A 12,859-nucleotide genomic window follows, 5' to 3' on the forward strand; every position below is an offset into this window, starting at 1 on the left:
GAGGGCTTGTAGTCTTCATGTGGGTGTGAGCCTTAGCTAAGGGCTAGATCAGGAAGCTTTGTCAATAATTAATAATTAAAACATTGGTCAATCTTTAAAGACTCAAAGTTGTAAGTGCTTGTTTGAGAAAGCTAATATCGAGTCTATAGAATAGACATGCTTAAAAATCCATCCTTATGAAGAAAAGTCTCTATAGTGTTATGTAGCAACTTGTTCATTGAAAACATTCTCTGAAGATGTCACTCGGTCAGCTTTTGTCATACCAGACAGACCACATCCTGTGAAACCTTTTAATATGATGGCAATCAAACAATTGCATTTAATCATTTATGAGATTATAATATGCCAGGCAGGATTAGGTTATGCTCTGATTGAGGTAAATGAAGAAAACCGTTCCTCCCCATCCCTAGGGTTTCTTAGCAAAGTTAGACCATAAATGCAAAAGTGCTGGTGAACAAAAACCAGACTCCTTAAAATCTCATATTTTATTTAAGCTTATTGGCTGACATCAACATATAGATTCTAGCTAGTATTTTCAGGATATGTTCCTATACCTTCCAACTCTAGGTAGTTATTATGCAAAAGATTGTACATTTTTTAAAAGCAGGATGAGGTACTGTTTGTGGGAATAGAAAATGATACCATTATTCTGGAGTGTAAATGGCACTCAAAAGACTTGAAAATATCCATAACTTTCATCCAACTGTAAGACTTTATTCCTAGAAAAATAATTAGGGTATACAAGTAGATTCCATTAAAGGAATATTCATCATATCACTATCCGAAATATTGTAAACAACAAAACAAGTCCATATAATGGGAGATTATATAGCCATCAAAAATGTGTTATAGGAGTACTTTTATTGATAGATGTTCATGGGAAATCATTAAAGAAAAATATTACAAAAAATTTACAGACTAAAACCATTCCTTAAAAATTATGTGCCTCAATACACACAGGAACATTTGGGATGTCTACACTAAAATGTTAATGCCAACTAGAATTATAATTGGTTTTAATCTTTTCCTTATCTACATATTCCAACTTTTCTGTAACAAACGTGTTCTTTTATAATAAAGGAGTTTTACAAAAAAGTGAGAGTGGGGAAGTAAGAAAACTAGAATATTCATCTTTCATTATGTGGAATGAATGTCTACTCTTGAACTTCTCTCTGCATACCTAGAGAGCTTCATGGGAAGTGCCTTTTCTATGGTAGGAAACAGCCCTGCTGCTACTGGAAACTTTCAATTCTGAGCAGCCATCCCATTCATCAACAATATCATCTTGGAGCTCAGGGTCATTCGGCTCCCTTGACTTACAGCAAAGAATCCAACATCTCAGGAGGCCCAAAAATCTACATAGTCACTGGCCCAGAACAATGCAGCAAGGATACACCTGCTGGACACTAGGGTGTAGGAATGAGCCAACGGGATAGCCTCCCACTTTAGATCAAGTTATCAGACTTTCAGAGATTTCAATTCTCTTTCAGAAGAGAGTCCCTAGTCTACTTCAAATAGATTTTTTAAAATATTAGAATTTGAAATATTCTAAGAGTTCACTGTTGATTTTTGTTTGATATACACAAAGGGAAACAATTTCTCTTCCTTGAAGCCTCTTTCCAGGAGCCTTAATGATCAGCTGCCAAATTTAGCCTTGGCTGTATCTCTACCATGTCTATTATTCCTCCATGCTGTTGATGGGAGGCCAAATCTCATCCCCATTTAGAGTGCACAAGAACAGACATCTTGATGAAAGGGGGACTTGGTGAACCTACATTGAAAAGTGCCAGGAAAACACACTGTACTGAAAGAAGCACATATCTTCATGGTTTATGGTACTAAAAGTATATTCACACAAAAGAATCAATAGTGTTGGTCATATTATATGAGAAATAAAAAGAGGAGAGGGAAGTATAGAGAAGACAGTCAAGAGAACAGCTGTGTGTTAGAATCACTGGGGGAATTTGCTTTGTTTTGTATTTTGCTGTCTATATAAGAATGTTCTTGGCAGCTTTATTCATAAAAGCCAGCAACTAGAAAGAACCCATCAATAGTGGAGCTGATAAATAAATAATAAATTGAGGTTTATTTATACAGGAATATTACATAGCACTAAAAATGGATGAACTACTGCTACCTATATTATGAATACATCTCACAAACATAATATTGAGGGGGAAAAGCCAGACACGAAAGAGATTTCATTTATATAACAGCTCAAAATCAGGCAAAACTAATCTATGGTAAGTCAAGATAGTGGTTATCTCAGTTGTATAGTGACTGGATAGGGGCTTAAGAAGATCCTTCTAGGTGCTGGTGATGTTCTGTTTCTGTATGTAGGCGCTGGTTATATGGGTGTGTTCAGATTATGAAGATTCTTTAAGTCCTATACTTAAGATTTGTGTATTGTTTTTTATACTTAAAAAAAATGTTTTAAATTCAGATTCTTGGGCCCTAAGCCAGATCTACTAAGGCTATAGGTTATACATTTCCTGAGGTATTCCAAAGTATAGCAAAGGTTGAGGATCACTGAACCAGATGATTTGCACCTAATGGTGTGCTGGAGCCCATCCTTATTATTATTAGCCATTTGAGAACCAGTTGTTAAATTTCTAAGATTTCTGCAAGCCCATTAAAATAGGATCAAGATTAAAAACTCAATTATATAAAGTTTTGATTAAATAAATTATACTAAAAGCAAAGGTACTAAATACTCAAAACTCAAAATTTTCTATTTGTTTTACTACATTTTACTGTTATCTACATTTTTGAGGTTATTTATGCTACTTTTATCTATATGGTAGAAATATTACATGGTGGTGTGCTACTTGTGCCATCTCTTCCCAACTCTATACTCAGTCACAATGACAGCTTGAAACTGGCCATAGTGTGAGCATTTACTCCATACAAATTGGCAACTGCTACACAACAGCTTTACTGTTCTGTTAATTGTCTTGACTTACAAAAATGATTAAAAATGTTAATAATGTAGATTAAATTTAAAAGTATGTTATATGTGTAGCTGTTACATTGTAAATAGTATGTTTAGGGAAATATCCTTACAGTATTTAAAAGCAACTATGTGGTTAAGCAAAAAGTCATTCACATATTTGATGTACAAATACAGTTCTGACATATGTCTTTGTTTTTTCACTTTTGTCATTCATTAACATAAAGGAAAATATCAGCCAACATTTATATGGGAAATGGCAGCCCTTCATCGACTATACCATAAGTAGGCTTTGGATTGAAGAATTTGGCAAAAACCAACAAGCTACATGGCATTTACAATAAAAATATTATATATTTTATCATTATTTTTAAATTGTATGCTATATACATTCTTTTTGTCAGTAAAATTTATAATCAACTTATATATGCACATAAATGCATTCTTTTTTTCACCAGAGAACTAGTTGATTCACCAGCATACCTCTGTCTACATTCCTTCCATGTTTAAGATTCCACGAATATTATGATTTAAGAAACAAGCAAACCAAATAAGGTGTGAGTCTCAGGGCTATAAAGCATGAGTTTCAGCATAAGATATATTAACAACTATACTTTAGAACCTCACTACTCGAAATGTGGTCCTCAGACCAGCAGCGCTGGCATCAATGGAGAGTTTGTGAGAAATGCGTAATCTCAGGTTTTACCCAGAACTCCTGAATCAGAATCTGCATTTTATCAAGATGCCCAGGTGATCTGTATACACACTCAAATTTGAGAAGCACTGTTTTTAAAAATAAACTCCTTGGTACGAACCTTATATAACCAATTTGAGATTAGTAATAAAGTTAGGGACAATTTAGCAATTAGTAATTTTTAAGCATCTAAAACCAGTTTAGCCACTTCATAGTACCAGAGAAAATACATAATTACTAAGTCTAAACCTGAAGAAAAAGACATGCATTTTGCAGTATACATTTGTCAAATATTGAAAGGAAAACTGCAGTACTAGGAAAATAAAGGCTATTCTATGCCACTTGGATTACAAGGGAAAAAATGTACAAGAAAGAAAAAAATCACAACCGTAGCTTTCCTCCATGTATATGATGAATAGGTCATGTTCCCAGAGACTTGGTTCCAAAAATTCAAAGCAGGGCAGCAAGTGCCCACATGACAAAGTGTGGCAGCTGGGGAGAAGAGTGTGATGAAACACTTCCCAGAGATGTAATTTAGGCCAAGGTAGTTATCAAGTGCTGTGGGTGAAAGGGGAAAATTGTAGTGCTTATGTTTTTCCTATCAATATATCAGTCATGAACACAGGACAAAAAGAAAAGACAAGGCCAGTGCACAGAAAATACCCAATGCTAGAGTTAATTGAAATAATGACAGGAAAGTGTCACGTATTTTGAAATTGAAAGAAAAAATGTTCTGCTGGCAAAAATAATCCTGGAAATATTTCTTAGTTACCTGGTTAAAAATACTGTAGTTGTTTTGAGATGCAAAGGTCTATGTGGGAAACACAGTAGATACTTAAACAGTATCTGTAAGGAAATGAGAGCCACAAATCTTCAACAGGAGCTTGGCATTAGTTTGTGGCAGAAACTGGAACAGTAAAATAATTCAAGTAAACTTTGGCAACCCTAGAATGCGAGGAAAACAAATATAATTGTGACTGGGCCATTGGTACCCAGAGAGACCATTGTGCCTGTTTTTAATCCAAGATAAAAGGTTACTATAACCATCCTTGCAATATCAGAATTCAAATGACTCTAGTACATTTAGGGGCAAAATGATAAGACTGTCATAATGTGTTACGGCATTTTCCCTGATATAATCTAAGAGGAAAACTAACCCTTATTGAGCACCTACTGTGTGCTCAACAAGTGTGATTTCTTAACATCCTCATAATCCTCTGGGGGAGGTGATACTGTCTCCCATTTTACAGGTTAGCAAAATGAGGTGCAAAGAACTATTTCACCCATGTTGTATAGTTAAGAAAAAGCAGGAGCTCCACAGACAAAATTTCTACTTGATTAAAAGAGATTGCTCAACAAAGACAGTTTGGAAGAGATAGGAGTGGGGCGGCTATGTTTCGAAAGGGAGGAGAGGACTGTTCTATATTTGTGTCAATGAAGATAAGTGAGGGTTCTCCTAGTACCCAACATATCTTCACACTACTGGATCCTCTTATCACCCATTTATGGATGTATTTTAGGTTTAGATTTATTTCATACTTGATAGTTGTAATTTTGGCTAAGTTAGGGGGATTAGAAGACTTGGCACTTTTCAGGCAGTGTTATGTAATAGAATTGAGCTCTGGGCTGGGACTCAGAATCCTGGGTTCAGTTCCAGATGTGTCACTTATTAACTATGAGAGTGGGTAAGTCATACCACTTCTCTGGGTGGCAGTTGTTTTTTCACTTATTGGTTTAAGTGTCTTTAAGAACCTTTCTAGATCCATGATTTAACATTCCATGACTCAATGGTTTAAGATTGTGACTTCTATCAAAATATATTAGAAATGACCTGAAGAGTTAACAAAAATTTGTTGAGGCAAACCTGCTATGTGGTTCAAGTTACATTTAATTTTTTTTTTAAACCAAGAATAATTTTTAACGCCTATACTCTACCATCTTCAAGAATAACCTGGAATGAAAAGGTTTAGTGTCCCCCCACCCCTGGCGTTTCTTTAAAACAAATATATATATTCAAATTCTTAGATTTGGATGCAAATCCAAGCTCTATCTCCTATTAGTTGTTTGACTTAATATATCTGATTTCCATTTTTTGCTTCTGCACTTTTGGAATTGATAATGAATATTAGCTGTAATGCAGTAAAGTGTCTGGCATCTAGTAGGAGCATAATAAGTGCTGGTCATATTTATTCCAGTGGTCATTAGGAGTTTGGGTAACAATTCAAAAGAAATTTCTCCGGAAGGATGGAGCCTGAAATGGTAAGTAGCCTCATTAGCACTGGGAACTTGTCATTAACTGTGTCTGTGCAATAAAATCAGATGCAGAATGGAGAAATGCAAATGCTTCCTCTGAACCTATTGGTATCTCTTTCTTTCTTTGTAACACTTTCTAATTCATCCCTTAGTATATAAAACCTTATCAAAGACATGTGGATGTACTTGACGGGACAGGCGGAGGGAGTATTTGAAGACCAGCGTGTCCTTGGACATTTGGAAAGAGTGGCTGTCATACCTACATTTCATTTCAGTATTTTCATTTGCCCATTGCCCAATATCTGCCCTATGTGCACAGGAACATAAAGTTCTATGAAGAGGAGGAGGTGACTTCACTTTGTTTATAAACTAAAAAACCAAACAATTCTGATGCTGACATATAAAGAACCAATCCATACATACCCAATTCATTTGCGTGACTGCCTCTTGCCCTCCCATCAAAGCTTTCCCTTTTCCCCCGCCCCTCACCCACTACTTATACACTCTCCCACTTCCTGCCCCTTTCTACAAACACAACTTTTTGTATATATTTTTCCTTCCTTCTCCAAGTTTTGTTTAGGTGTTGTGAGGTTGGTGGGAAGCCTGGGTGGAGAAAAGAAGATGAACACAAGAATAAGATTCAAATAACCTATGCTCTTTAAACCCTATTATGTAAAGCCCAGGTGAGGCCTTCAAATAATGAGATCGAACTGCCAATTTTCTAAAAGGAAGATCAACAGAAATATTAAAAGAAGACTCCTGCTTTCTACAGGCAAATTTCCTGAGCAAAAAAACTGTAAAATTTCAAATGTTTCCAGCCATGTTTTGAGATAAGTCAAGCATATTAACCAAAGCCTTCTGACGTTCAAAAGGGCAAGGAAATAAATGCTAATTAAATTATTATTAGAGATACTATTCAAATTCTAAGGTCTCTATGGTGCTAACATTATGTGATTCAGAGTATAATTATACTCTAAGTACTTATAGGCTTACAGTTGATATACTGATATATTTATGACATACCATAATCACGGTTAACCAAATATTGGTTGATGCCGAGGTGTTAACCTGTAATGGGATATTCCCAGTATAATAGTGCTCTTATGATCTAATTTGTAATGATACACTATATAACAAATTTTATAGGACAAAGTTGTTATAGGGCAGCTTATATAACAACTCCTTAAATGCTTAAAAGTATTTCTTAACTAATTAAGCTTTTAGGGCTATTACCTTGAGTTGGTGGTATCAGTACATTAAAATAAAAGGATGATATATTAAGGTTTTCTTTAGTAATTTGTTCCTCATTTCATTTTTTAATTACCCCTTTATATAATACTCCCTAAGAGGGATTAACAACGGTTACAAATTATTCTATAAAAACTAGGGAAGAGGGGGAAGAAAAGGCTATCAACCTAGGGAAGAGGGGGAAGAAAAGGCTATCAACCTAGGCAAAAATTGAAAATGTCCTACTTAGACTTTAAAGATTGGCCATTTTCAGGACTTTGGTTAGGAATTATCTATTTATTATATATCGAAATCTATTACATAGCACATTTCAGACAAATTGAGGTTCCAAAAGGAATACAGTTATTTGTAAGCGTCATGCCAAATTGTAATGCTTTCTCGAAGATGCTGTACAGATTCAAGTAGCTCAGAATCTTGTTGAAATTGCTTTTGAAGCAATAACACCTTTGAGTTGGAGATACAGTAATTTAGTGGTTCTAGGTGACTGCATAATCTCTCCCTAGTCTGTTGAAATTTTATATTCTGTCCTTTTTTAAACTCTCACCTATTTATCATCTATACACACAAAATATGTACAGAAATTTTTTCCGTGCATACATGGAATTACAAATAATGCCACAGAGTGGAAAATGCTAAACTTCTTATAAATGTACACTTGACTTCTCATTCAGCCTTTTGTTATCTATGATATTGATTTATTCTCTAATTTTTCATACATGGATTACTATCTTGCCTTTTAAATCTGTTTATAAGATCCTTAAGAACAGAGAGCCCATGACAAAAATTTTCTTAAATCTTTGACAGTTCTATGCCAGAAAATACACAAGAATACTATTATTTCACTGTTTTACTTAAGAGAATGAAATTTATTCTTTTGCAACAGCTAGGCAATTGAATGTTATTATATGAGTTGTAATTACCAAGTTAACTTAGGCAAATCACTTAAACGTTCTTGGCCCTAGCTTCTCCGTTGGAGAAAAAAATTTCAGTTAGAGAGTTTAGGTTTTAGAATAAGATGGGACTTTTTAAAAAAGCCTATTTCTTCTGTTTACTAGAACTAGGAATTGAATGAATTATCTAACCTTTCTGAACTTCCAATTCCTCACCTATTGTTTGGGGATCAAGAGAGTAGTTTTATCTCACAGGGATTTTTATTTTAGGTGCAGAATAAGAACATAAATGTAAAGAATGCAGCACACGCAGAGAAAGAATGCAGCACATTACCTGAACTTTGGTTCATACTCAAAAATGTCAATTATATCAAGTTTCTTCTAGCTCTACAGTGCTAAGATTAGGATAGAAGTAAACTTTAATTATCAAGCACCCAGATCTCTACTATCCTCAGCTATTTAGGCACCACTTTGATCCACAAAGTAAAAAAAAAAAAAAGTCTTATAAAGGACAAACTGATTCAAGATCCATTTTAGTACCAAAATGTTCGTAATTCTATAAAAAACGACAAAGACAAATTGTTTTAAGACAAATGACTACGAAAACTTCTAAAACGCATGCTCAGAGACACAAGATGTAATCAATCTATGGTCATGGGTTTGCACGAAAACACTAACCTGGCTTGCTGGAAGTGAAGAACAGAACACTCTGCTCACAGCTGGACTTACCTACATAAAAGAGAGAAATACTTTATAAATCCTACTACTTGCCAGGAGCACATGGGGAGCCACTAAAATTTTCAACATACATTGTTTTTTTTCCTCCAAAAAGGGGCAGAACCCACTTTACTTTGCTAAGTTACCAGTGTTAAAGTGGCATTTCTTTGGGTCAAATACATCCTGAAATAGCTAGTTTAACATTTCGTAGCATTTGTGAAAATATATTTCTTAGCATTTGGAGATGTTACAAAAAAAGCATTTGGCCACAAACCCAAGGATGGAAAGAAGGAAAATCTTTGTGTGTGTGTGTGTGTGTGTGTCTCATTTTCTTTTCTTTTCTTCTTCTTTTTAAAAATCATTTATTTATTTATTTATTTATCATTTTATTTATTTTTCCCCCTCCCCCTCCCCCCTTTCCTTGTAACCACTAACAAGGAAAATCTTAAGGGCATTTTATAGTGCAGAAGCCATAGAAGTGAGCACATTATTCCTCCAAAATAACATTTTTAGACAATATTATCATAAGCGAAAGACCAAATGATTTTTTTGCTATTAAATTATATTTGAATAGTTAATAAGTTATGTTATTGAGCCAATGACATCTAACTATCTGTGTTTCCATTTCCACCTCTTGATCACACAAAGGCTTATGTAGTGACATATAAAATAACAAGCAATGGGCAAGTTTAGTAGAATATCAACCATGATTTTATTGCTCCCTAAGGTCTTTTCGGTCTTCCACAATTGGGATGAACTAGTTAAACCTCTTTCCCCCTAATATGTCCAAATATGATCCAGGAATCTCAGAGGAAACCTTGTTTAATATAATAATTTACTGCCCACTTCACCTGCAGAGTAGTATGCAGACATTATTTATACTGAAAAGAACCTGTGTTTATTTTCTAGCAACTGTTGACTCTTTTAGGCATCTACAAAGTTATTGGACATGAAATATAATTCCAAATTTCTAAAGAGTGTTTGTAAACAAACTTAGTGTATGTTTGGAAAAGCTTAGAGCTTGCCTGACATTAAACAAACAGCCTATTGGCTGTTTATATGTGACGATAGTGAGAGAACAGTTATACAAAGATGAAAACTACTTATAACAGTATTTTTGCAGTTTAGAGAGGATACAAAGTACACTGTAGATCATACAGCAAGGCCGGGTTGGGGGTGGGGGAGCCCCAAACTAGTGAAATCTCAAGTTGAGCATCTGGCTGGGATCCAAGAGAGCTGGGTGAACAGCATAGGTTGGGGGAAGTTCAAAGTTAAAGCTACTCTTCTGGTCTTCCCAGATCTTCCTAGGAAGGTCTGGGTGACTTTGTGTACATATCAACCTACATGCACCCCCTCACCCCACACCCCCCGAAGCAAATGTGTACAGTCAGCTCGAAAGGCACAGCTTGTGTGCTGACGTGCAAAGCCAAGTCAAAACCCTGGCTTGGCGCTCCCTTCTAACTTTCTGGCTTGTCCAAGTCTAAATATTGACATTGCTCCCCAGTTGAGATGTTTGATACTGCTGAGGATAGAAATGGCACAGTTAACAGTAGGATCTAATATATTTTTACACAGTTGTGCCTTCCTTCCACTTCTTTTTTTGGAGAGGAGGTTGGATTCCCTCGTCTGCACACCTCCTACCACCCCCACCTCATTGTTCTCCCTGAAAGCTAAGCACAGCAAGACAAAGTAAGGTGTTTTGCAAGCCCCTCAAGGCAGCTCCTACTGTTGTCACAGCAACTCACAACAGACTCCATAGATACTGGGTTGGGGGTGGGGAGCGCCAAACTGTGGGCTGACCAGTCAACTCTCACGGGAGTGCAAGTGCCAAAGGGGCGAGCATATCCCCCGTTTCAAGACCTCCGGCTCCCCGCCACCGTCCTTTCAAGGAAAAGAGCCCTCTTGTCGGCGCGACACCACTCCCTCCCTGGCGCAGCCAGCCTGCTAGGGGTGCCTGTTGTTCATTTTCTCAGTTCCAAGTTAGGGGTGCGGCTGTACGGGCTCTCCTAGAAATCTCTAATTTGCCTCTGATGTGAGGGTTCCCGGCCTCGCAGAGAGGCGAGGGCGGCTTCTACGGCAGCTGGGTCCCACAACTCTCTCTTGGGACGCTGCCGGCCGCGTGGCGCGGTCGGGGCCCCCACATGCCACCCGCTGGCGCCGGGGCGGTGGGGGATCCGCGGCGGCTGCTCGGAGAAGTTTCATACCATAGCGCACTCACGACACAGAACCTACCCTGAAGCCGAGCAAGACGCGAGCTCTCTCCGCCTTCAAGGGCTGGGGGGAGCGGGGGGGCCCCCGCCACTCAGCAGCAGCCACGACTGCGCGCGGTCGCGAGTGTGCGGGGCCCCTGCGCGCGGCGTGCTGCCCGCCGCCCAACTTTGCACAAAGGCAGCATGGCACTGCCTCGCCTGACGGGCTCACCCAGCTTCGCGGCCGCTCTTCCCGGTCCGGGGCGAGAGGGTCTCGCCCCTTTCCACCCACTAGCCCTCCCCTTCTCCTCCTGCCCCCACCCCACTCCCAGGCGGGCCAGCTGGGCGGAATAGAGAGCCCGGCACAGAGCTCCGCCGCGGTGGCGGCAGCCGCTCACACTGTGACGTTAGCAGCCTTCGCGGCTATTTATATCCACACGATTGGATTTCATTCATGAAACCAGGGCCTGCTGTGTCTGGGCGCTGGGGCGCTGGTGGCAAAGGTGCCTCAGCTTTACGCAGACCCACAGGGCTCGGAGGCCGACTTCCCAGGACAAATATGCGCAGAGCATGGGAGACCCTGGCCCTTCTCCAAAGAGGCTAGGAGGGGAGGGTCAGGGCGATCTCTGTCCCTTCCCCATCCCTCACATACCACCCAATCCCGTACAACTGCTGGTCCTTTGTCCTAGGCTCTGGAAAAGTAAGTTGGGCCACTAACCGGCTAGGCAGCATGGCTTTCTTCACCCTAAGAGCTGACCGGTCTCGGACTCCGAGGGAGGACATTGGCTTTTGTTTCAAAACCGAGCCCAGCTGCTGACTAAGGGCTGCGTTAGCCCAGCCTCCTCCTCCCTGGGTAGCTGCACGTGCTGGCGGGCTCCCCCTCTGGGTTACCTTTCTCTCTGACTTGGCTCTTGGGATCCCCGCAGGGAGCGTTAAGGACACACCGACTGCCCCCCCACCCGAGTAAGGAGGTGATTTACAGCCTCCTACAACTGGCTGCTAGAGGAAGTAAAACTGACTTCTGGCCGTTCACAGGTTGTCAGAATCCTTGGAAGCCCACCCACTACAGTCCATCTCTCCTGAACTCTTCTCACTCTTCCAGGCTGACTGTGACAGGAATGGGGTAGTTTTTATGATAAATACCTAGAGTGCCTACAGAATGTCAGGTACCATGTCAAGTTCTAAAGAGGTGACAATGAACACAACCAAACTGGTCCCGGCCCTCCAAGAGCTTTCAGACAGCCTGCTAAAATTAGTGTGCCTTAAACCTCATCATTCCCAGCCTATAAAGGGGCAATTGAGGAATAATGATGTCGACATGTTCAGCTACCTTAAGAGATTTATTCATTTAAAAATCCTTTATTGGGGAGGCTGTGTACCAAAGGCTGGGGATGCAAAGAGGACAACAATGTGTCCTTCGTTCTCAAGGAATTCTCAGGTAATATGTTCTTACATATTAACAGGCTGGGAAAAAGGGAGCTATATTATATTGCAAGGGCTATCTCTTTGCCATATCCTTCAAGAAATAGAACATTGGAAACAGTCCTAAAAGCAAACAAACCCCTCTGTCCCCCAGTTTCTTCCAGGAAATAATTTTTAGTTTCCCAGATGGAATACATACTCTCCCTTCCAGGCTCCTCAGATGAGTTTTACTTAGTCCATCGGGTATTCCTATTCTTCCTCACTAATTTATATTTCCTTCAGAGGCAAAGCTACTTGGTGCTCTCTAAATCCCCCAGAGATCCCCAGAACATAATAAAATTCAGTGTTTTTACAAGGAAAGGTATTGAGGGTAACTTGCTTTGCTTAAGCCCTCCTCATTGAACAGTCTTTGGAAATGGAGTTATCAGCCCCTAATCTCTGATATTCAGAAGAGAAGATAATAAAAAGTCAACTACAAGGTCCACTCTTAAGAATT

The 12,859-nt window shown here is 39.0% G+C and overlaps 1 protein-coding gene across 4 annotated transcripts in view; it reads right to left on the reverse strand.

The window, feature by feature from the left end:
• The window catches only part of RHOBTB1 (Rho related BTB domain containing 1), a 61,608-nt gene extending 49,803 nt beyond the window's left edge, over positions 1–11,805 (reverse strand). The window contains exons 1-2 of one of the 4 annotated variants that reach the window (XM_011370220.2): positions 11,660–11,805; positions 8,714–8,764 (exon numbers count right to left, since the gene is read on the reverse strand). The gene's annotated coding sequence lies outside the window, so the exon portion shown is untranslated. Of the gene's footprint in view, positions 1–8,713; positions 8,765–10,984; positions 11,256–11,659 lie in introns of those variants that run through there. The other 3 variants (XM_011370219.2, XM_011370222.2, XM_011370221.2) reach the window with 3 other exon arrangements.
• Between the last annotated feature and the right edge of the window lie 1,054 nt (positions 11,806–12,859).

This window comes from Pteropus vampyrus, unplaced genomic scaffold, assembly GCF_000151845.1.
Source record: "Pteropus vampyrus isolate Shadow unplaced genomic scaffold, Pvam_2.0 Scaffold165, whole genome shotgun sequence".
NCBI classification, from domain to species: domain Eukaryota; kingdom Metazoa; phylum Chordata; class Mammalia; order Chiroptera; family Pteropodidae; genus Pteropus; species Pteropus vampyrus.